Raw genomic sequence first — 26,016 nt, 5'->3', positions numbered from 1 at the left:
AAGCAGGCACCTTAGTGAATAAAATGGTGGGTGCTGCAATTTTTAATGTAACATTGTACTCGCGCAGCGATTTTTCAAACGCAGATTTTTTTTACTTTTAATGCACAAAAACACAATATATTGGCCAATTATTTGGTAAGATATAAAAGATGATGGTATGACATGTAAATAAATACCAAACATGACATGCTTTAAAACTGGGCATGCCCCCTGCAATGGCGATAAACTGCATACATATTTAATATCCATAGGCAACACTTTAAAAGCCTTTACAAGCTACCATTTTAGATTTACAGAGAAGGTCTAGTGCTAGAATTACTGCTCTTGATCTAACGTTCGCGGCGATACCTCACATGCATGGTGCAACCGCTGTTTACATAATGGCATGGGGCCAATGCTTTTTTGTTTAATTTATTATTAATAAAGTTATTTTGATTTTTAAAATTATTTTTACATTGTCCTTTTTCAGTTTTTTTTATCACTTTTAATGCTATCACAGGGAATGCAAATATCCTTTATTCTTTTTTGAGAAATCTGGCTTCTATCAAACTCTTATATATCTCCTCTGCCCTTACATTGTCTAATCTCACCAAGATCGGTGTGATCAGATGCTTTCCCAATTTACAAATGGTGCTGTTTATATCCTGCGAAACTGAAGTGATGAAATGCTCGTAGCTTCCGATTTCTTATAGAGACTATAGAGATGGCACCATTCTGGTCTCCAATCAGCTCTATGGTCAGCTGGCAGAAACCAGCTACATTCTCAGGTTCCCCCGATGGCACAGGACTGCCCAAGAAGGCCTTGGAAGGTAGCGGGGGCATCCTCTCCCGCTGCTTGCAAAAGCAATTCTGCAGCTAATTAGCCACTAGGATTGCTTTTACATGAAAGTCAATCGCTGGACCAAAGTCCAGTGATGTACCAGTACGTCACTTGTCCTTGTTGGGTGTATATGCTATGTTAATTTTTTTTTATGCAGCCTGTGGGCTGAATAAAAAAGATAAGAAATCTCTGCAAGAAAAAGTGTGGTGTGGTATGCCCACCATTAGAATATACTGCCCTGCATCCATCCACCCACTTCTAATGGTGGGCACAAATTAAATGTTATTTTTTTGTCGTTCAACCCATGGGCTAAAAAAAAAAAAAAGAACCTAATAGATTCCTCTATTCACATCGGTCAATGTGGATGAAGAAATCTCTGCCAAAATTTTTTTCCTAAATATATTCCGAAGCATAGGGCCATCCACCCACTGGCCACCCCAAGCCCCCATGCTTCGACATATATGCTCTTTTTTTTTAACTGCAAATGAAAAATCTCATACAACAGCACTGCACACACCTACTTATCTATATTCTGTGAGCAAGAACCTGTTGCTGTCAGAATAAACAGGTGGGTGCTGCAGCTGAATGGCATTCCTGCAAAGAAAACCACAATGGTTAACAATAAAACAGTAAAATTGTAACAGTAGAACAGTAACAATGACAACAACAAAAACAACTACAACTATTTTTGGTTTTTAAAATTTAAATTTTTTGGGTGGACTTGTACTGTTTAATTTTTGTTTTTTTAACTTTTTTTTTTTACAGTTTAACTTTTTAAACCAGATCGTAGTGTCTCTCAAAGTGCGATAGCCAGTTTCCTGACTACCTAACATCTTTCGAGATCCTGTGTAAATATGTGCCCTGAACTGTGCCATTCTGTACCCTATACTAATACTCCATTAGTGTGTGGTAGTGACAGAAGCAGTCCTTGAGGCATAGACCAGGTTTGCCAGGAAAGGAGGGACAAAAAAAGCAGGTGTCATGCCTAATTCCATGTCTGCTACAGACACATCTTTTTTGGGGTGTCCTTTGGGTTGGGGTACCAGGAATGGCATCGTGAAAATGCCTCTCATTCATCTGGGTTGGGGGTTTGGGCCACAGAACCTTCTGGATACAAAAGGGCTGTGATGATCTCTTCCTGGAATTTTAGGAAGGATCCACTTTGTCCAGTTGCTTTGTAAAGCACAAAAGCATTATATAGAGCCAATAGAAATAAATAAACAGACACTTTTTTTGTACTAGCGTCTGGCTTTTTGTGAAACTAAGTATGGCTTCATCATCTGGTCAGTGAAGTCCACCCCTCCCATGTTAAGGTTATAGTTGTGGACACAGAGGGGCTTCTCAGCAACACCAGCTGCTGTGGCAATTTGGATGGTCATGTCTGCATGAATGGAAGACAGGATGAAAACATCCCATTTGTCCTTCCACTTCACTGCGAGCAATTCCTCATTTCTCAAGCAGGCTTTCCCCCCTTTTCTAAGATAAGTATTTACAAGCCATTGGGGGAAGACCCGGCAATTAGGTTGCACGGTGCCACATGCGCCTATTCCAAGATTGTACAAATGTCTAAATAGTGGCATGCTTGAATAAAAGTTGTCCACGTATAAGTGGTACCCCATATGGAAAAAGGATGACACCAAGTCCCAAACTATCTTGCCACTGCTCTGCATGCAGTCTGGGCATCCGGGGGGCTCCCCATGACTATCTTTTCCGGTTTAAATCTGAAACATATGTATAACCTGTTGCCCTCTCGCAGGTCTTATACATCTTGACCCCATATCTGGTACGCTTGCTAGGGAAAAATAGTTTTAATGCAAAAATTAATGAGGGGCTCATCAACACAGATGTTTTGCTGGGGAGTATAGACATCTTCAAATTTTTGGTTAAGGTGATTTATGAGGGGCCGAAATTTGTGGAGTTGGTCAAATTCAGGGTCACCCCGAGGACTACAGAGTGTATTGTTGAAATACTTGGCCATGGCAGCAGAGAACATGGGCATATAATGAATCGGGTCTGTGGACCAATACAACCACAATCAATTTTTTTAGTAATACCCATGTTGAGGGTTAGGCCCAAAAAAACTTTAAATTCGAAAACCGTAATGGGTTTCCATGCAAATGCACTGGCAAGGTTTGAATTTTGGGTTGGCGGCAATAAACTGTTGTGCATATAAATTGCTTTGATCCACAATCAATGCATACAGATCATCCGTGAAAAATAGCTCCAAAAAATCAAGTAGTTAAATTTGCTGTTTCCACCTGAATTCCGGGTTGGGCAGTGAATGGGGGAAGTACGGGTGCTGCCGAATTTGTGGGCTGCCAATCTGGATTTGCAAGCGCATCCGGAAGGATACTAGGGGCTCTACAGGCCTGTGTGCGAATTCTTGGTGGCTGCAGGACACTACTTGTGATCGCTACCAGCTTGTACTGTACTTATAGGACTCGCCACGTCACCAAGTGATACTGCAGTGCTGGTATGTAAAAGACCAGGATGTACTAGGCCGATGGTGCTCACCAGTTCACCAAGAGGTAGAGCGGCACTAATACTGGCACTGTACTGCATATGAGAGTCATCATGGGATTGTAACATCTCGGCAACCTGGGAATGGGGTCGGGTATGCCTGACCTTAGCGGGACCTCATCTCCATCGTCTGAGCTATCTGTCAGGGTGCTGCTGCTGTCTACAGGTTTGTATTCTGAGGCTGATTGTGTCAGGCAGTCTTCCCCTTTGCTCTCACCTGACATGCTCAGAATCCTGTAGGCCTCTTCACTAGAGTACCTTTCCATTGACATTTTGGCAACTAAATTTATAGGTACCTAGTGCGACTCATGGGAAAAATAGCACCTGGTTGTCAGGGACTGCTTGAACCACTACAAAAAAAAATTTCCGGCTACAGAGATCAGGCCTGATTCTGTGAACACTGCGGTTTTGTGTGTAATGTATCAATTGACAGTGATCTACTAACACTGCACTTGCTGGGGGAGAGGGAGGGGAGGAGGAAGTAAGCGTAGGGGCTAAAAACTCAGGTGCTGGCAGGTTCTGGGGCTGATCCCGCTAACACTGCATTTTTGGGCACACTATACTAATGTGAACGCTGGTATAGTGCTGATCTGATCAAAGATATTGATCTGTTCAGGTATTTTTGTTATCTGTTTATACTGTGTGAAACTGAAACTACTGTGTGGGCAAGTTGTGGACATTTATTTAATCTGTTTTAATTAAAAATGGGCTACCGGGCCCTTCAAACACAGTTCAGACTGGCATGGACTTCACTGAAAAATGCATATACCACTTAGCTAACCAACCACATGTCACAAAAAGTTGAATCACCCTAATAGGGACACATCAATAAACTCCCCATTTGATGTTTTAAGCCTTCACCATTATATAAAAAAAAGGTTTTGTCTTTAGATTAGATACACTTTAATGAAATGCACATCAATACATTACAAACCTATTCATATTAACAATTGTGTGAATGCAGTCTAAATATATTTTAAATTGACATAAAAGAAGCAAGGAGCTCCACACCATTTGTTAATAGTCCAAAATAGAACATTTATTTCTTCTTATCACTTACATCAATGCTCTTTTGGGGAATCCTCCCCAAACATGTTGGCTTATATGATATGGAAAAATACATATTTAGTGTTAGACCCAACAAACAGTATGACATTCCATTCCTCTTTTCTGTGGATTTGACCCAAAGAGCCTCCTTATGGTCCTCTGTAGCAGCTTTGACTTGATTCTATACATCCAAGAGGGACCCAAACACAGTGCTTGGATCCAGCATCTCCCTTCTATAGTTTCATACGTATAAATATATTTTATTGGTGGGGTTTTGGGAATACTTATGTCACTTTGTTAGGCATGACGTCATCTTCCCTGCAATAACAACAAACATTTTTCTACTCGGTTATCATAATGTGTTGCAGAATGTTGATCCTTGCTCTAGTTTGTTCTAACATCGTTTTTGCTGTAAAGGGCCGCATAAGATTCCTTACTTGTGGTTTTCAGTTCTGCTCTGTGGAAAGTGCATTCAGCTCATTCTTTTCATAAATACTTTTCAGCACTAGTATGGAGGTTCATTCATACGATGTGGAGATCTGGCTGCAATGCTTTTATTTTCCTTGGAAACAACTACTTCTGCAACAAGAATTCCTGTAAAATCTAATAGAAGGGGCCTCAAAGGTGGAAGGAACACTGGAATGCTTTTCTGTGGTTAGGGAAAAAACACAGCAAAATGTATAAATAGTAACTAAACAAAAAGTTCCTTACAAGGAACACAAATGTAAAGAATAAGAATGGTCATAGATGATTTGTTCTCTCTGGGGTCTTTAAGACATAAGAAGGTCAATGAAGGAACATCACTATTAAAGTCATACTAAACAGAGAAATGTTAATGGCCATAATTTATTCACATAAATCATATAGATCATTCAGCTGTATTTAGTTTTATTTAAAAAAAAAATCCTCTAGGTACATAGTACAAGTCTGTCTGCGCAGTCCTGATTGGTGCTGTGCCAGTTGTAATAATTAAAAAAAAGTTTCAGAAGAGCAATTCAAATGAAATTATAAGTATCCAAAGCTCCCTATACATCTTTATTGAGCATCAGATGTGTATTTCATGTGCCCCAATATGGTGTAGGCTGACATGCTAGCTTGACACTAGCTTTCATTTTGTACAGATGACATCTGTATCCAAGGCTTTTTTTCACTTGACAGGTATAAGCAATTATATTTGATATATTTAATACTAATCTATAATAAAACTAAGCTTTTTTGTGAGTTTCTTAGTGAATGTAAATCAATCAGCATACTATATCCCACCCCCATAGTGTCAAGCGATAGTAAGACCTGGAGGAGGAGGAAGGGAGGGAAGTGTCGTTTACCACTGTCAGATTAATATATATCAGGCAATATATGTGTTTTTTCTTAAATCAGGTGATCTCGGTACCCACAGCTTGGTGCATGTTGATCCTGGAGTAGATGTTCATATGGAATCATGCTGGTACGTGGGGCATCTACAAGGCAAGTATAGACTGGAAATGGTTATCCTAGAGGTTAAGATAAGGATAGGATTAGGGTCAAGAATTAAAGTGGAATGGCAGCTAAAGCTTTGTTTTTCTTTTTGAACAGAGAGGGGAAGTATTAAAACTGGTGGGCTATTATTACTGTCTGTATGTTGGTGAAATTTCCCACCACTTTTTTGTGGCAGGCATACAGTAGTAGAAGCCTAAGAGAGGTCCTATCCCTTCCCCACTCTATTTAATAGCTGCATTTCCATTAGGGATTAAGGGTGTTATGAGCCAGGGTAAGCTTTATGGTTCATTTAAATACTTCATGTCTGCAAACTGTGCAGTCATTTTCTTGTTCTCGTGCACAGTACCTCCTACAGAGGGAATGCTAAAGCGGAGTTCCACTCAAAAGCGGAAGCTCCACTTATGTGCCTCCTCCCCCCTCCACGGCCATATTTGGCAACGTTTGGTGGGGATGGGGGAGCGAATACCTGTTTCTGACAGGTACCCACTCCCACTTCCGGCTCAGTTCACAGCGGCGAAGTGCGCCAGTGGTTCAGACCCCTCCTTCCTCCCATAGTCTCCTGGGAACACTCACAGGTTCCAGAAGACTGCTGGACCAATGAGAATGTGCAGCGCGACTCGCGCATGCGCAGTGGGCACCCTGCTGTGAAGCTGTAAGCTGTCACAGCCTGGTGCCAACAGTTGTGATGCCGAAACTGGGGAGAGAAGAGGCAGAGAAGGGACTGCCTGGGTGAGCACGTTGCTAGACCCTGGGACAGGTGAGTGTGTGTTTATTAAAAGTCAGCAGCTACAGTTTTTATATCTGCTGACTTTTAATAAACACAAAACTGACTGGAACTCCACTTTAAATCGATGTTCTTATTTACAGGCAGGAGCTACCAGCTCTGTGTGCTTCTGACTCAACTTTCATTGACAATTACAAGTCTTTACTAATGACAAGGAAGCAATCAATGTAGTTCTCCATCATGTGATAAACATGGCAGCTATAATATGGTAATCATGTGGCTTTGTTTATAAACAAAGCCACATCAGTGACAACTGTTGCTGTGTTTCTCTCTAGAAACACTGGATATGTGAAATTCTTTTTTTTTTTTAAAAACAGTATATAGCTTAAAAATATATTTTTTAGAAATTAAAAAAATATTTATTACAGGTACATATATAGCCCCGTTGATTGACATAGCGCTTTTGCATATATTGTACATTCATATCAGTCAATCAACCCTCAATGAGCGTACAATCTAAGGTCCCTAACTCACATTCATACATACACATACTAGGGCCAATTTAGACAGGAGCCAATTAACCTACCAGCATGTCTTTGGAGTGTGAGAGGAAACTGGAAAATACCCGGAGGAAACCCACACAGGCACAGTGAGAACATGCAAACTCTATGCAGGTAGTGCCGTGGTTGGGATTTGAACCATTGATCATAGTGCTGCTAGGCTGAAGTGCTAAACAAAATTTTGTCCATTTGTCAGCCTAAAATAATAAGAAATTTGAACAGGAAATTGATTAAAATTTTACACCTTTATAAGCCTTTTATGTCCTCTAAAAAACATTGTAAACATTTTATAGTTGTGAAATTAGCCTTAGAATTGTTATAAAGGAAACCAGTGCATACCAACATTGCTAAATTTGGTCTGTTCATCTAGGCATCAATGACTTCTGGTTACACAAGGGTTAGTTTTTTCCTTGCTTTTTTTTTTTTGTACCTGGAGATCCTGCTAGTAACGCCTGTCTTAGGGTGACAGGCGACATTCACTTTATTGTATTTATCAGTGTTACCTTAAGTCAGGAAGTGTGCTAGGACTACAGAACACCTCTCTCTCCTCTCTCCTCTCTCCTCATCACACATATTGTAACAGATGACACTTCCAACTGCTGCAGATATAATTAGTCAGGAAGCCCAATTAAAATTTAGCTATGGGTGCCATAATTTTTAGTTACATCCCTCGTAAAAATGTTAATACATAGATACCATTCACTTGACAGATTAAGGGAACAAAACAGACAAGCTCTTTGCGTCTGTTTTTAAATAATATTTTTAAGCTGATGCAAAGAGAGCATTGCAAATTTTATGGACTAGACTCAAGCAATTGTTGGAATATCTTTGACTGGTTTATCGTATTTAACAGCCCTAACTTTCCGTTTATCAGAAGGCTGCTTTGTTTTACCTTATCAAGACCAGCTGTTACAACTGTGGTTTGAACAATACAGCCCAAAATATAATTTTCACTCTGCATGCTGACACACAATAGCTTTAGTTGATTGAATGTGAATTTTATTTAACACAGCTACAGTTCAAAGCTTTCCAGACTTGTTTTCATCAGCTAAATATCTAGCTATTGTTTCATGCACACTGCTAAATTTAAAGGGACACAATGGCTAAATGGTTAGCACTTCCGCCTGGCAGTACTAGGGTCGTTGGTTCAAATTCCAACTATGGCACCACCTACCCGGAGTTTGCAAATTCTCCCTGTGCCTGCGTGGGTTTCCTCCGGGTACTCCGGTTATCTCCCACACTCCAAAGACATGCTGGTAGGTTAATTGGATCCTGTCTAAAATTGGCCCTAATATGTGTATGTATGAATGGAAGTTAGGGACCTTAGATTGTAAACCCCTTGAGGGTTAGGGACTGATGTGAATGTACAATATATATATGTAAAGCGCTGCGCAAATTGACGGCACTATATAAGTACCTGAAATAATAAATAATAATAATAATAATACTCAGAAGATCCATTTTTCAGCCAATATGCACATTTACTCTTTGGCACATAGGGTGCCAGTTCCTTGCAGGTCGTAGTGTGCAGTGGTAATAGTAGGACACTGCTTAACTATTTCTAAGCTATTCATTAAAAATTGCCAATCTTTTAGGTGACCAGTTGTTGTCACAAACGCTAGGTACTACCAGTTTGTTTTGACTCAGGGCAAGATTTATATCAATGGAGCCTGTAGACACATTTGTTGAACAATATAAAATTCTCATACTCTAATAATCTTTTTAATCAGAACATTTTCTTGATTTACTGGTCCTATTCTGGCTTGGAATATTGCAACAAGGTATAAATAAGTTTGTATCAGATGACTGTATTTTTATTGATGATGGGAATACAGGAAAAAGTAATCTTCTTACTTTTGTTGCCTATAGGGCTACAGCGCCTTATGGTAATTCAAGCCTTTGCTAGACCCATTTATATTCTGAAGCTTTAGAAGCAAAATAAACAACCTTCTGTTCTAGAGGTGGATGTACCAGCAATGGAAGACCTTAGGTCTTCAGCAACTTAAATCTAGGCATGACTTTGCAGCCCCCTGAGGACTTAGGAAGCCCAAAAAGAACACACTTGCAATGGCTGCCATATTTCAAGGGGAGCTATCAGAGTTGGCTCTGAAGAAGAGGGTACCTTACATCGAAACATGTCAGTCATTTGAAGTGTCCTCGCTACGCTTGGATTGTTCCATTGGACCAGTGTTTGCAGGTCACTGTGGATATTGATGAGCCTGATATCATGTGCTGTTTGTGAGTAGACATCTGTTTTATTTCTTTATTAAAAATATTTTACGCTAAACCCCTGCCTGGGAAATCATATGTAAAGGAACTTTCTTTTAAATAAAAGTGGTCAAGAAATATTTAAGCGCAATTGGGAAAGTGGAGTCTTTGAAGTTCTTACCCTGAAGCTAAATCTTTACAAATGATGTGGATATGCAAAGGGCAAACCTGGCATCTGCTGATCCCTGCTAAAGAAGTCCTTCAAGGATGAACTGTACTCCCTGTGCTAAGATACCATTTACTAAAATGGCACATTGTGTATAGCAAGTGTTCTGTGCCTTCAAACGTTAAAGAGAGAGCAGTCCTTGGAGTGACATTTATTATCATTATTATTATTATTATACAGGATTTATATAGCACCAACAGTTTGCTGGACCCGTGCAAGTTGCTGTGTACCTAGTAAGCAGTGTGTCTGCAATATGGGGTGCTCAAAAAAGAACATTTCTAAAATGGAAGACAGAATTCTTTGCCTGAAGGAGATTTCACCTGGGTCAGCCCAACATGTGCCCAAACAGAGTCAGTCAGTAGACTAATGTAAATGTAATTTGGCAACAGTGATACAGAGAGTGACATGTCAACGCTTAGTGCTGTGAAAGAGCAAAATCTGCCCAGAACACGAGGTTAGTGCTGTTGACTGTAGCAGATTGAAAGTGGGTGGGTTAAAAGAATCCCCCCCACACACTCACACCTGTGGGACCATTGCAGACCCAGGAGCTTCAAAGAATTTTGACAGTTAGGATTAATTTGCATACTTACCACTTACCTGTAGTTGCCTGTGTGAAGGTCACATATTCTGGATAAATGGTCTTTGCAAGAGCTGTACCTGTTAAAACAAAAGAAACTACAAGTTAAACATGTCAGTCAGCACTGGACATCAGGAGTAACAGGGCTTCCGACCTTCCCACCCCTATGTTGCAGCTGTTTTGTTTGTGGTCTTCACCCCTTTCCTCTGAAAGGGATGAGAAGAGGAGCAAGAGAGAACATTGGAAGATATTTCTGCTTTTGAGGTCTGAGGTGTTGCTGACCAGCTGAAGGTCAAGGCTGCATCAGAAGATACCTCCCACAAGACAGAGGGGACAAAAAACCATGAAGTAGCAGAAAGCCTCTCCATAGCACAGGCACAGATTAGAAAGTCGTTATTGGAAAGCAAAGAAGTATTGGCGAAAGTGTCAGAGTGCTCAGATGTGAGTGTAGAAATCAGGGTTACCGACTGTCAGGGCAGGAGCTGAGGAACGGACAGGCAGGCCTAACAATGTAACGCACTGGCTGACGACAACCACCACCCACAGACCGAAGTCCCTCAGGGCGCGGAGTCTAAGTCCCAGGCTGCCCTTCACCAGGGCCCCTGATGGTGGGGATGGACTTGACGCAGCCAGGAACCAGGTCGCGGCCCCCGAGACACCTCAGCTGCGGTAATGGCCGCCGCCAATGGCGTGTAGCTGGTGGAAGAGACAAAAGAGTAGTCAGACAAGCCGGGGTCAACAACAACAGGACAGAACAGTACAGGACAGCAGACGAGAATCACAGGTCACGAGCCGGGTTCAGCAACAGAGGGTCAGATCAAAGGAGAATACAAAGAATAGTCAAGACAAGCCGAATCAGATACCAGGAGAGTCACGAGAGTCAGAACAGAGTAACAGCAACACAAAGACACAAGACACAAGTGCAAAGAGCATGTGCGGGCCACAGGCTTATATGTCATCAGCCACACCCCTCTGGAGGATGGACCACAGAAACCTGAAGGCATAAAAGGGCTCCCATCATGCACAGCAGAATCCAAGATGGACACCAGCACATGAAGTAACATAACCACAGGGAAAAGGTAGGACCTTGACACCGACTTAGAAGTGAATTATCTGGTAAACCTGATAAAGCCCACAAAGAGCAAGGAGACATGTTAAAAGGTGAATGTGGAGATTAACAAATCATGCCAGAAAGGATCTCAAGTATAGATCTATATAAAAACCTGATTGCCAGTTTTATATAGATATACTGTATATAGCCAGGATTGCCAGGATAGGCACCAACATCCAGACCTATATTAAAATTACATTCACTTACTCAATTTGGATAAAAAGCATGTAAAGTTAAACATATAAGGGTATGACATGTTTCCACATAGCATGGCCTTCCTTTGTACACAAAACATATAGTACATGAAGAACTTTATACAAATTTGTTTCACAGCTAATTGTTGTTCTTCCCACCCTAATATATACCACTTGACTCATTTATTTCAATAGTGAATACATGATGATGAATAGTGCATGGCTCAGAAATGTCCCTGTCGGGGGGGAGTCCATTTTAGTCACAACGCGTTTCATGGGTCCCAAGTATCCCACATCTTCAGGTTCTGTAAAACCTTATTAAACTATTATTAGTACTCTAATCAGGAACCTGGGGACCACCAACCACACCAAAATTTCCCCCAGGGAAAGTGCCAGACAGCTAAATACCAAGGGCCTAACTGGCATCCCCTTGTAATGGAGGGAGGGGGAGAGAGATAGAGACGCTATTTTATATTATCCTCCTCTGTCGGCTTCCAAAAACATGCATAACATGCATATTCCCTGTATGTGTGTGTGTGTGTGGGCATCTGGGGCTGTATATCACACCTAGTTGTGCAGTCAAAGAAACTGCCTAACGTGCATCCTACCAGGTGGAAACAACAGGTGGAAAAAAACAACCTGTTGGTATGATCAAAGTTAAAACTGTCAGACATTGGTCTTGGAAACATACCAGTTGGAAGTCTTTAAAATGTCTCTTGGATATCATGGCAGAGTAACAGTGGGCCAGTGCAAAAGGGACCTTCGGAGGCATTCTGTATCGTTCCTCTCTGGAGACCATAAAGGCAGTGGCACTAGAGGCGTCACATGAAAAACAATTCGGGAGGGAAGCCATACACAGTAAGTGTTGTAGGAGGCAGGCTGATTTTTTCTGGGATGGATCAGGCAAGAGTGTGCCCATAAGGGTGTTAGGTGGCACAGGTGTCCTGTATAAAAGGGCAAGAGTTACTCTCATTGGGTATACATAGTAGAGCTAAGACAGGTTGGTTATGACTGGTGCGTTTGAATCCCCAGGTTCAGCAATGAAAGGGGTGCTGGATTAGGTGTACAACACAGTTAAGACAGGTGTGTGTGTGTGGACCCACAATAGGGAACTTGTGTAGCTAGGCAGGTCTCCTCCTTCACCAGTCATTCTGCAAGAGGCAGAATCAGATACAGACACACTAGTATACTGGATTGTCTGGTGGTAAGGACAAGCAATCTGACCAGGCTGATACCTGAGTGGTGAAAGTCTCTGTAAAAGCAGGCTGAGGACTAAGTAGTCCGAATAGCCAGGAGGCTGAGTTATTGTAGTCTCCGTGAAGAAAGACTGGATCTGAGTAGAACAAAGTTGCTTTGCAATGCTGAACCCCTGTCTGGGACACAAGATGTAAAGGAGCTTTCTTTTGAATAAAAGTGTATGGAAAAGCCCTAAAACACAAGTTGGCCATGAAGTACTACCCTTGATGCTAAATCTTTACTCTATCTACCTGCCTGTCTATCATGGCACTGTCTGGAACTTCATTGTCAATATATATTTTTGCTCCATAATGGAACTGATATATAAATAAAAAATCGGTGATGCAAACAAAACATACAGTATATTAAATAGTATCTGTTTTCACAAACCGTTCTTGAGAGGTGTTATACATTAAAGTGATAATGGTGTTTTTCCATATGTTGTGTGTCAGCATCTGCAATGAAACAGCTTGTTTCCATCTGCCATACAGGAATGTCAAGAGCCATGTTGCATGCATCTCATGGCTAACCGAAGCACCATTTGTAGCCTTTGCCATGAGAGCATAAATAACATAAATTATCTCAAATATTTTTTTTTAAGAGGCTTAATCACTGCAGACTGTCGGCATAGGGTTTTTAGTCAGGAATGTTTTGGGAATTTCTTTACTCTGTCATGTAACCTCAGCTGTTCACTTTTCTATCTTACTGTTTGGATAGGGTTCAAGTTTGTCGTGTGACATTAAAGTGCCTGTCTGCACAGATAGGGAGAGAAGTAGCCACAATGGAGGTTATTTTAAGAGAGAACACTGGGGGAGAGGCCTGCAGAGCTTTCTAAGAGTAGTCCTGTTTCAGGAAACTCTTTCAATTGTCAATTGTGTGTTTAAGAAAAATAAGGGATAGCAAACATGTAAAATAATAATGAATTCCATCCAGAACAAAGGTTATACTGTAATACTGTGTGCTAATAAAGAAGGTAATATAAATAAAAAAAAATGCAGTGGAACATCTATGCATACAATGTGTAGACCAGGGGTCAGCATCAGATGGATCATGATCTACCCATCAATTAAGGCCATGGAAGGGGTCAGCCAGCACAGCCGCCAGGTCATATGACACAGACAAGAGGAGACATGGGACAACTTCCTTTACTGTGCCAGATGTCACTGCATCTAAGGTCGATTTTAGCTTGGAGGGGAGATGTTTGTACTGAAAGAGGGTGTGTAGGGGGGAATTAGTGTTTTTTGTTTTTACAACTGTATGTTAGGTAACGCTAACCTCTGCATTGTGTGTTACATACCACTGACTCTTGTACTGTACATTATATGCTACTTACCTTTGCACTCTGCATTACTTACTCCTGACCCCTGCACTCTACTTCTCTTACTAGTGACCTCTTAACTCTGCTTGACTTCTACTGCCCTCTATAGTTAAAATCACATGACCAAATACCTTGGCATCAATTGCACTGAGAATAAGGAACAGGATATTCTACAGGACAGGTAAGTTTTTTTGTTTTTTTTTGCAAGGTGATAGGATGTCAATAACTGCTTTTATAACCTATAAAAATATTGGAATGTGGATACAAAGAAATATTAATGCTTTTTATTTAAAAAAAAAAATAAAACCTTAAAATATATTCATGGTATAAATCACTGTATAACAAAAGTTTTAGTTTTTATTATGGCAATTTCATGACACCACCTATCAGGCAGATAGTGGAGATGTTAGCTCCTGACCTCAGTTTATTTCCAGCTGTCAGTTACAGGACATAAAGGAAGTATCTGGAAGAGTGTACTGTCCTTGAACTGGAACTGTGACACCAGTCGAAGTGATGTACAGAGAGACAAATGCATTTGTTCTGTTTAAAAAAGCAGATATTCTGGTTAAAGGGCACACCTCGTTTCATCATGAACACTGAGCAATAATGTAGAGAATGTTCTTGGCATTTACAGAAGACTTTTATGCGCACTTTACATTTTATCACTGATAGAAATATAAAACACTGGTTTCCGACTATCTTTCACACTGGGGATGGTGCAGGGAAAGGGATCGAGAAAATTAGACAATTATCTCGGGCTCATTCACATATGTGTCAATACCCTGTGGTTTTATGCTTAATTTATTCAACATTTTTAAAGCCTAATAAAAGCCCTCCAATGCCTGTTATGAATATAACAATGAGCACCACACAATGCTGTACACACAGGAGTAGTAGCATTGTGTTGTGTTGTCCTACAAATTAGGAAGCATGTTGCTTTCATAAGGCATTGATGCTTGTAAGTCACCTCTATTGATTTCAATGGTAATGCTCTGCAACCACACCTTAACAGGACCTATAGCATTCATGTCATGTTAGTGAAGCATTTATAAAGTGTTTAATGGGCACTGGTGGAGAGGCCATGGAGATTGCAGTATCCCAGAATGCACTGGGAAATAATAGCGAACTAGGACAGAGCAGATCCAGACACTTTGTACAGAGCAGACGTGGTAACACCACTTGTGTGCAGTCAAAAGCATCAACCAGCCAGTAATACTGACAGTGCCAGGTAGGAACAGAGACATTAAGCATTATTGTCAGTGACAAAGCTTTTTGTTTCAGAAAAGTTGGACTGGACCAAGCCAAGTATCAAAGAGATCAAAGTATATGAATCTATTTTGCAGAGAAATCACAAAAATTATTATTATTATAATAGAGTATTTATATAGCGGCAAAGGGTTTGCTCAGCGCTGTACATTAGAATGGGGGGCAAGACATGAGACAATACAGTAGAAAAACAATACACGAGGGTTAGAGGGCCCTGCCCTTTCGAGCTTACAGTCTAGGAGGGAGGGGATGGTGGTACAGGAGGAGATGGCTGTGGGGGATGGAATGGAGTGAGGAGTGGAGGGGATCGGCTGTTAGGTGAGGGTGGGGTAGGCTTCCCTGAAGAGATGGGTTTTCAGGGTGCGCCTAAAGGTGAGGAGGGTAGGGGACAATCTGATGGATTGGGGAAGTGAGTTCCAGAGACCAAGGAGCTAGAGAGTAGGAGGTCTTGCGAGGAGCGAAGATTACGGGTAGGGTGGTATTTGGGTATCAGGTCGGTGAGGTAGCCTGGGGCAGCGCCATGAATGGCCTTGTATGTCAGTGTTAGTAGTTTGAATTTGATGCGTTGGGCAATCGGGAGCCAGTGGAGGGAATGACAGAGGGGGGTGGCAGAAGTGGATCGGCTGGTAAGGTGGATGAGTCTGGCCGCTGAGTTCAGGATAGACTGGAGCGGGGTTAGCTTGTTTTGGGGTAGGCCGGTGAGAAGGGAGTTACAGTAGTCCAGGCGTGAGATAATAAGGGAGTGAACGAGTTGTTTAGTAGTGTCTGGGGTTAGGAACGAGCGTATTTTATAGATGTTGCGGAGGTGGAACCTGCATGCGGTAGTCAGCGATTGGGCATGGGCTTGGAAGGACAGGTTAGAGTCTAGGATGACACCTAGGACCTTGGCTTGCGTGGTGGGACTGATGGTAGTGTTGTTGGTCGTGATGGAGAGGGGGGGTGAGGGAAGGGGGGAAAATTAGAGTTTGGTTTTGGAAAGGTTCAGTTTGAGGAAGTGGAGCGACATCCAGTCCGATATGTCGTTCAGTAGGTGGATGATACGGGCGGAGAATGAAGGGGTGAGGTGAGGGGTGGAGAGGTAAATTTGTGTGTCATTGGCGTAGAGGTGATAGTTGAAGCCATGGGAGTGTATCAGTTTGCCGAGGGAGGAGGTGTAGATGGAGAAGAGAAGGGGCCCGAGGACAGAGCCTTGGGGGACCCCAACAGAGAGGGGGAGAGATGGGGAGGTGGCAGCGTTATAGGTAATACTGAAGGAGCGTTGGGATAGATAGGAGGAGAGCCAGGAGAGAGCGGAGTCTCTGATGCCAAGGGAGTGTAATTTGTTAAGGAGGAGGGGGTGGTCAACTGTGTCAAAGGCCGTGGAGAGGTCGAGGAGTAAGAGGACAGAGTAGTGTCCATTAGCTTTGGCGGATAGCAGGTCGTTAGTGATTTTGAGGAGGGCGGTTTCGGTGGAATGTTGGGGGCAGAAGCCGGATTGTAGGAAATCGAGGAGGTTGTTGTCGGTGAGGTGGGCGCTTAGGCGATTGTAAACTAAGTGCTCAAGGAGCTTGGAAGTGAATGGCAGCAGGGAAATGGGTCTGAGGTTGTTCAGGTCATTGGGGTCCAGGGACGGGTTTTTTGAGTATGGGAGTGATGTGGGCGAGCTTTAGGGGGGAGGGGAATGTGCCAGTAGAGAGGTAGAGATTGAAGATGTGGGTGAGGGAGCGCAGGATGGAGGAGGAGGGTGTTTACTATCACTCCATGACCTAACCCCCGCCTCAAGATAGATCATTTTCTTCTACATCATTTCCCCTTTAAGTACTTTTCGCTAGAAAAAGAACACTTTTTTATGGGCATTTATCAACCATTCTCAAAGCCTTTTCAATGCTTTATAAACGCAACTCCCTATACGGTTGTGCAATGTTGAGATGATCGTCAGTAAGGGTAAAGTCTATGTATTCTGTATTTTCTAACTTGATTGTTAATATAAAATACATGTTGCTATATGAAGCTAAACATGATTATCTATATAAATTACAGTATATGCTTTACATCAACGGTGAATCCCTGAAGAAGTCCATCCGGTGAACCGTGTCTGAAGATGACACCTTCATCCTGTATCATCTATTCTAACATACTATCATTATTGCATGTTACACAGAATTTTTTGATTCAGGAAGGTGTGTTGGGGCTCACTGTACTGAACGTTTTGTGATATCATACATTTATTGCTTTTATGGGTGCATTCCCTGGTTTTAACATTTTGTAATAAAACTTGATGCATTTTACAGTCATGGCCGAAATTGTTGGCACCCTTGATATTTTTCCTGAAAATCAAGTATTTCACACAAAAAAGGTATTGCATTAACACATGTTTTGCTATACACATGTTTATTCCCTTTGTATGTATTGGAACAAATATAAAACAGAGGCAGAAAAGCAAATATGACATAATGTCACACAAAACCCCAAAAATGGGCTGGACAAAAGTATTGGCACCCTTAACTTAATATTTGGTTGCACACCCTTTGGAAAACATAACTGAAATCAGTCGCTTCCTATAACCATCAATAAGCTTCTGACACCTCTCACCCGGAATTTTGGACCACTCTTCCTTTGCAAACAGCTCCAGGTCTCTCTTATTGGAAGGACACCTTTTCCCAACAGCAATTTTAAGATCTCTCCACAGGTGTTCAATGGGATTTAGATCTGGGCTCATTGCTGGCCACTTCAGAACTCTCCAGCGCTTCTTTGCCATCCATTTCTGAGTGCTTTTTGACGTATGTTTGGGGTCATTGTCCTGCTGGAAGACCCAGGATCTTGGACGCAAACCCAGCTTTCTGACACTGGGCCCTACAGTGCGACCCAAAATCCTTTGGTAATCCTCAGATTTCATGATGCCTTGCACACAGTCAAGGCACCCAGTGCCAGAGGCAGCAAAACAACCCCAAAACATCATTGAACCTCCACCATATTTTACCGTAGGTACTGTGTTTTGTTCTTTGTAGGCCTCATTCCGTTTTCGGTAAACAGTAGAATGATGTGCTTTACCGAAAAGCTCTATCTTGGTCTCATCTGTCCACAAGACGTTTTCCCAGAAGGCTTTTGGCTTACTCAAGTACATTTTGGCAAACTGTAGTCTTGCTTTTTTATGTCTCTGTGTCAGCAGTGGGGTCCTCCTGGGTCTCCTGCCATAGCGTTTCATTTCATTTAAATGTCGACGGATAGTTCGCGCTGACACTGATGCTCCCTGAGCCTGCAGGACAGCTTGAATGTCTTTGGAACATGTTTGGGGCTGCTTATCCACCATCCGGACTATTCTGCGTTGCAATCTTTCATCAATTTTCCTCATCCGTCCACGACCAGGGAGATTAGCTACAGTGCCATGGGTTGCAAACTTCTTGATAATGTTGCGCACTGTGGACAAAGGCAAATCTAGTTCTCTGGAGATGGACTTGTAACCTTGAGATTGTTGATATTTTGCCACAATTTTGGTTCTCAGGTCCTCAGACAGTTCTCGTCTCCTCTTTCTGTTGTCCATGCTTAGTGTGGCACAGACAGACACACAATGCAAAGGTTAAGTGAACGTCTCTCCTTTTTATCTGCTTTCAGGTGTGATTTCTATATTGCCCACACCTGTTACTTGCCCCAGGTGAGTTTACAGGAGCATCACATGCTTGTAACATTCTTATTTATCCGCAGTTGTGAAAGGGTGCCAATACTTTTGTCCAGCCCATTTTTGGAGGTTTGTGTGACATTATGTCGAATTTGCTTTCTTTCCTCCCTTTTTTTGTTTTGTCCCAATACACACAAAGGGAATAAACATGTGTATAGCAAAACATGTGTTAATGCAATACGTTTCGTGAGAAATACATGATTTCCTGGAGAAATATCAAGGGTGCCAACAATTTCGGCCATGACTGTATGTAAAGCTGTAAACAAGTAATTTTTCCTGAGGGTGAGAAAGCACCTTAAAAGTGCCATACATTTGATTTCTTTTTTGACATATTTTGATTGGTGTTGCTGATGGATCAACCATACCTTTTGGTCAGTTTCACATGGGCGTTCTGTATGTCCATTTTTCATCTGTCCATTTATGGATGAAAAACGGACATCCATAGATTTCTATGGACTAGTGGACGTAAACTGATGATCATCTGTCCGCATCCGTTAACATCCGTTTTTTATAACGGAAGAAAACCCTATTTTTCTTTTGTTAAAAAAACCTGTAACGGACAAAAAATGGATGTAAACGAACAAAAATGGATGTAAGTGGACAAAAACGGATGTAAACGGATGAAAACAGATGAAAATGGATGAAAAACTGATGTGAACTGATGAAAAACTGATGAAAAACTGATGTGAAGTGATCCGTTTTTTCTGGAAAAAACGTGACTGAACTAATGAAAAAAACAGAACGCCCATGTGAAAGGGCCTTATCTGTTAAAAACACAACGAAAACATGTCATAAATGCTATAGGTGCGTTACTGAGCATTGCTTCATTCTTCATAATCAAAACACATTTGAATGAGCCCTTACTGATATTAGCCTTAAGAAAGTGAGTAACATAAAATTATTATTATTATACAGTATTATTATACAGTATTTATATAGCGCCAAAGGGTATGCTCAGCACTCAGCAAGGGGGACAGAGCATGAGACAAGACAGTAACAAAACAGTACACGAGGGGTTCGAGGGCCCTGCTCTTTCAAGCTTACAATCTAGGAGGGAGGGGAAGGTGATACAGGAGGAGATGGCTGTGGGGGATGGAGTGGTGGGAGGAGTGGAGGAGGTTGTTAGGTGAGGTCAGGTGTTAGGTGAGGTTGGGGTAGGCTTCCCTGAAGAGGAGGGTTTTCAGGGTGTGCCTGAAGGTGAGGAGGGTGGGTGACAGTCTGATGGATTGGGGTAGGGAGTTCCAGAGGATGGGGGAAGTCCTAGAAAAGTCCTGCAATTGGGCGTGGGAGGAGGAGACCAGGGAGCTAGAGAGTAGGAGGTCCTGTGAGGAGCGGAGGGCACGGGTAGGGTAGTATTTGGGTATCCGGTCAGTTATGTTATAAAATAGTTTATTGCTGTGGCTGGTAAATATTCAGAGACATTATGGCCCTGCAAATGGACACATCGCCCACCTCCCCCAAATTAGTTAGTTCCCAGACCATTCCTTTCAGCAATAATGTTTCCATAGGATTATACACACATTTAATGTGTTTGGTTAATTTACCAGTAAAGGTCTTCCTTTGTGTAGACATCCAAAATCCCTCAGACTGTTGCTGGGTGCCGCCATCTTGGTTGTGATGTCAGTAGCCTCAGCAGACATAGAGCTGTCACTTAAGTGACACTTTATAGTATTTATCTTCTCTACTTCGCTGTTGCTACATAAAGCATTATGTAGGGAGGAGAGGAGGAACCGGGCCAGCAAAGATTATTCAGACACTCCCAGAAGCGGAGAGGGCTATTCCTGAAGAAGTTACATTTACCAGCATCTTCAGAGGCACATTGCAATTCAGTAAAAAAATAAATTAAGGAAAGAAGAATGCTGAAAGTAAGCATTCAAAATACTTGATTTGTCTGTGCTGCTATCTGAAACTTTTTGAAGTTGGTGATGGGGCCTCTTTTAAACAAATGGAGTGGCTGAGGAGCAGCATGGACATGGCAGCAGAAAAACTATAGCAGCTTTCACCAATGACTTTACCATCTCTGTCCATTCAGTTTAAGCCATAGGGAAAGTCATTAACTTACAAAACTTCTATATGCTAACCCATTTCTAAGGATTAATAATAATCTTACAAAATTCAAATTTAGGATAATACCATGGAATTGCCATCCCTTTACCTTGATGTTAGGTGTGAAAAGTATCCATGTCATGTAAAACATGTGTTATAATTCTGTGATAACAGCTATGTGTACATGTTGGTGGGCTATGATTGAAGACTTAGTCACTACTCCCTACTCTCTTTACCACTGTTCTGACACCACACATCTCCTCTAGGAGGGAACTATGGCAAGAAAGCAATGTTCTTTCTAATGCACTAATACTTGTGTAATGAAACCTTATTCCAAAAGTGGGCAATTCCTGGATGACATCACCCTTAAAGACTGAACTCCTGCAATTCCAGATTGTATGGTGATGTACAAATGGTATCACATGGTATCATGTACACTGGTCATCAGAAGAAGTCCAAGTCTCGCCCACATTTTTATCTTCCTAATGGAACCTGAACAGGAGTGTTTGCCAATTACTGCTTTAAGGTACAATGAGAGTATGTTCATTCACTGTATACAATAACCAAAGTGTCCACTGCAGGGGACCTCCCTATAGTTATAAGTGGATTCCAAAATCACTTAGTGGGGGCTGCTACAGATACATGCAGGATTGACTTAGGCAAACGTTTATTACCAGTATATGCCTCCACTCATTCAGACACTTGTGCTTTTTTATTAGCCCAGCAAGGTCAATCTCACATTCATGATTATGTCACTGGTAGCAAGTCACCATCAGCAGAATTACCAAAATAGTACTCACCTGCTCCTATGGAATCTGTCACTTGCTGGTCAAGCCAGCAAGGTGTCACTTTGTTGCTTCTGCCTCACTTAGCATTTCGGCCAGTGAGCAAGCAAAGCCATAGGAACAAGTGAATGTTCTTTAGTGATCCTGTTGCTGGCATGTTTCTGCCAGTGTGACTTGGCTCAAAGAAGGGACTGACTCCCAGACAAGCAGCTGAGAAACTGTGTATTCTGATGTCTTGAAGAAAATCTTCTAGCAAGCTGACTGTATCTATTTTAGAACAAAACAGCCCTGAATATTGTGGAAAACATGGAAAAACCTCATTGCTGTGATTTAAGGGAACAATTATAACAATGCAATTCTGGAATGTATGAGATGCTCCATTGTTTCTTAAGAAGGCAGCTGTATAGAATTTCCTGTTTGTCTCTACAATACATGATTGCCAAACGTAACGCCTTTCTGATATTTCCATCCTGTAACCTATAAAAAAAAAATTCAAGTTCATGAGACTGGCCTCTCTAGACTAACATCTGTAGATTAACCAGATAACACCTAAATATGACTCATATAATTTCACCACCCTCAATGTGTTCTACTTTCTTTGTTCTCCTTCTCTCTTTTTATCTAAAGCACAAAGCAGTATAAATGGCTAGAACAGTCGTTTTATTTTTCATATAATCTTTATTTACAGATATTTTCAGTACAAAAATAGAATATAAACTCACTACTGCTAATATAGCATGTGGCCAACAGGTAAATAAAATACAGAAAGGAACATTTTGAGGTGTCATATGTGGGATGATTTGAGGTTCACAACACTACATTACTGTACATTCTCCAGTAGAAGAAAAATAGCAAAGAGATGGCTTTTGGTCAAATGGTAGAATCGACAAGAGTAGCAAGCCCAAACATTGTCAACAAATATACAGTAAGCCCACATCCAAACAAGTGTAAATTATATCTTGTGTCTTGCTATTGGGGGCACTGGTCAAGGGGGAGGAGCCAGTAGTGCCAGTGGGGGGATCTGAGAAGAAGAGGGTTGAGGCTGCTCGGTGCAAAACCATTGCACAGACAGGTAAGTATGACATATTTGTGTTTTTTAAAAAAGCTTTAATATCACTTTTAATCTGATGAAAACCCCCCATTCAGCCTACTTCCCATATTCAAAAATACATACGGTATATTTAAAAACTATATTACTGAATCCAGCAGAATTTTAACAAGCAATGATATATACTATATTAATCTTACGTAGCCCCTTCCTAGTCAGCTTGGAGGAGCTGTTGCTTTAATTGTTAGATAGAGGCTGAGTAGCAGCCTGGGTGTGATAGCCAGGTGGGTTAAATTTGGGTCATTGCTGAGAGGCTCTGCAGATCAGCTCTCTGGAATCTCTCCCTGCTCTATGACTTTGGAGAAAGATATAGAAGCAGCGGGCGGAGGTGAGGAGTGGCTGGTCTGTACTCTTAGAGGATCCTGGCCAATCCCTAACAGGAGGCTTGGCAAGTGGCCAGGACAGCCTTTAAGAGTAACTTGGCCTTCTCCACAGCAGGAGAGTTGGAGGAGAGTTTGGGTGGAAGATGGAGAGGAAGTGAGGCTGGAGAAAGGAGCCATGGAGAGGGCCCCACCTACAGGCAGAGGACTTTGGAAGGAGGAAAGCTTGGCACTTCACTGGCCCCCTGAGAGAGGACCACCTGTGAGGCAGGGAAGGAGCTGCCCAGCTAGAAGGCCTGGTAGCAGCAACCAACCCACCATCAAACACAAGAGAATGACTGAAGGAGTAGACCTGCACCCCCTGGGCCAGATAGGGGAAGGAGCACTCTGGTGGAAAACCAGTTTAGAGACTACCTAGGACTGTTTTAGTTTAAAGTGGCAGGAACTGCCCCCCTGCTCAGGAATTACCCTCAGAACAGCTGGATTAGGAGAATCTGGGGTGGTACAACAGGAGATGCTGGCTAGCTCTCCAAGAAGAGGATTTTTTTGTGTAAAGACTTGTATATAGTTCAGGAAGATTGTCCTCAGTTACAGTTCCATTGGGCACCCTGTACACCCCTTACCAATCACAGCAGCCGTTTACCACATGATCAGCTGTATCAAATCACAGCTGATCACCATGTAAATACACTTGCAGATTATTGGCAGTACTTTCCTCATGCTAACACAGCATGGTGACCTGTCGGGCTCCAAGGGATTCCCTTAGTTTGGAGGAATTTCCTTTCACTTCCTGTTTTGGCTGTGGGACAGGAAATGAAGGGAAATCTCCCCAATGGAACACAAATGGCAAAAAAGCTGACAGGGTTTATAACCTTTCCTTACTCTATCCACAATGAAAAAAAATGCCTATAGCTAAATGTAATTTGCAATGTCAGGAGGCAGTAAGTCGTTAAGTCTAATCAGGCAATGTCAGTAAGAAACATAATTATGCTTCTTAGCTACTTAGATCATGAATGTCATATTTAGTTTGCATTATGTACTGTTGCCTCACAAACAAAAAATGAGGTTGTGACAACGCTTGCTACATTCTGAAAAAAAGCCTTGGACAAATCTACAAATTGCACAGTATTTCCCCTTAGTCACACATCTGCAGAATCTACATTTGCCAAGAAAACTATGACAATGTTTTGCATCCATACAGCAAACTTCATTGTCATGGATAGTAAACTCTAGCATTCAGAATAGTAGAAGTGACTGGACAACTCCCCAGTAATACAAGCCAATGCAACCCTTGTGACTATTTATGCATAGAGCAGTTTCAATGTATCACATCGTTTTATAGCAGGGTGTAAGATAGAAGCTTGTTATCCATTGCTTAGATTCAGCCATACTCTCAGCAGGATCAGTGAAAGATACTTGTTTATGAGTAATGGGATTTGGCAATGATTCTGTACAACTTTACTGTGTTATTCATGGTGCAGAACTGATATATCTTTGAGAATATGATGTTTTCAAGGTCTTCAGTAGAGCAGCCCTATCTTCTTCAACTCTGTTTGCTATCAAAGCACCAGTCTGCTTTTTTCTTTGGTGTACACATCTCTCAACTTTAGTAAGAGGGACTCCTTTTCTGTGGCAAAACGTGGGCACAACAATGCAAAGAAAATTGGCCTTGGTTTAGAGGCATAATTAAAAATGCTCTGGTATCAGTGTAATTAACAAATGCCTCAGCTTTGGTGGTCAGCGGGAGGAAAAATGTCCCAATATCAGTGGTCAGTGGAAAGGAACAGCTTGATTCAAAGGTGACCACCTGTTAACTTGTATGGTAAAATATGCCATGAAGCCTGGGATCCTATTCATTTAGGAGGTCATTATCACAGGACAGTTTGATGGCATGAGAACCTTTTTAACCCTTTGAGGACCGTAAGATTTTGTAACGCCAAAAGAATCAATTTTTTTGTTTTTAAAGTTCATACACTTCAGTTGCTGTAACTAAGCCATTTCATAAAATAATTGGCAAAAGGCTAGATCCATTTGTTGTTTGTTGATAAGAACTAATATTTTGACTCAAACCAAATAAAAAAAAAAAGAAAAAGAGTTTTAAGTTCTTAATCAGATGATACACGCAATTAAAAACATGGGACAAATACGTCCCTTGGTCCTCAAAGGGTTAACCCTTTGTTAATGAACTATTGGACTGACAAGCATATTTGATGGTGTCTGAAGATAGCTATGACTGCCAGGGTTGACTTATGATTGATTTTGGGGATGAACTGACAAATTTATAAACTAAAAAAGAAGTGGTGTAGCGCTACATAAATAAATAAATGCAAACTACATATAATCCATATAATGGTGAATAAAATTTAGTAAACACAGACGAGGTCCTATGACTGGACCAAGACTAGTGACCTATAAACAAGTGATAAATATTCAAGAATATAAATATAAACCCAATCCCTTTACTGGGATACAACCACAAATTTGTGACCCGTGATTCCCAATATTGGGACACAAATCTAAATAATAAATAATAACACGTATATATTGTGAATCCCTATTGAGGGATATGCATACACTCCGTGCAAAAAAAGTGTAAAACCACACTGTTAAAAAAATAATAAAAGTGAAAATTGCAACAAAGTCCAATATGTGAAAAAAACAATCCAGGTGCATCACTGCTTCTGGTCATGCAATATATGCAGTGTGGATGCACAGCACACCGATAAGTGATCCTTCATTGGCTGAAATTATTGGATTATATGTAGTTTGCATTTATTTATTTATGTAGTGCTACACAACTTCTTTTTTAGTTTATACAT

General features: G+C 41.4%; 1 long non-coding RNA gene across 1 annotated transcript in view; it reads right to left on the bottom strand.

Annotated features, from left to right (window-relative positions):
* LOC149447821 (uncharacterized) overlaps window positions 1-21,836 on the bottom strand; it is a 54,369-nt gene extending 32,533 nt beyond the window's left edge. Inside the window, exons 1-2 of the long non-coding RNA XR_016305817.1 lie at window positions 21,785-21,836; window positions 10,179-10,238 (exon numbers count right to left, since the gene is read on the bottom strand). This is a non-coding gene — a long non-coding RNA (uncharacterized LOC149447821). The remainder of the gene's footprint in view (window positions 1-10,178; window positions 10,239-21,784) is intronic.
* Window positions 21,837-26,016: the final 4,180 nt, after the last annotated feature.

Source organism: Staurois parvus, unplaced genomic scaffold (genome assembly GCF_062004578.1).
Source record: "Staurois parvus isolate SC_StPar_1 unplaced genomic scaffold, SC_StPar_1.0 ptg000668l, whole genome shotgun sequence".
Classification (NCBI taxonomy): Eukaryota; Metazoa; Chordata; class Amphibia; order Anura; family Ranidae; genus Staurois; species Staurois parvus.
Note: the sequence above shows the minus strand (reverse complement) of the source record. Positions and strands in the feature narration are given on the sequence as shown.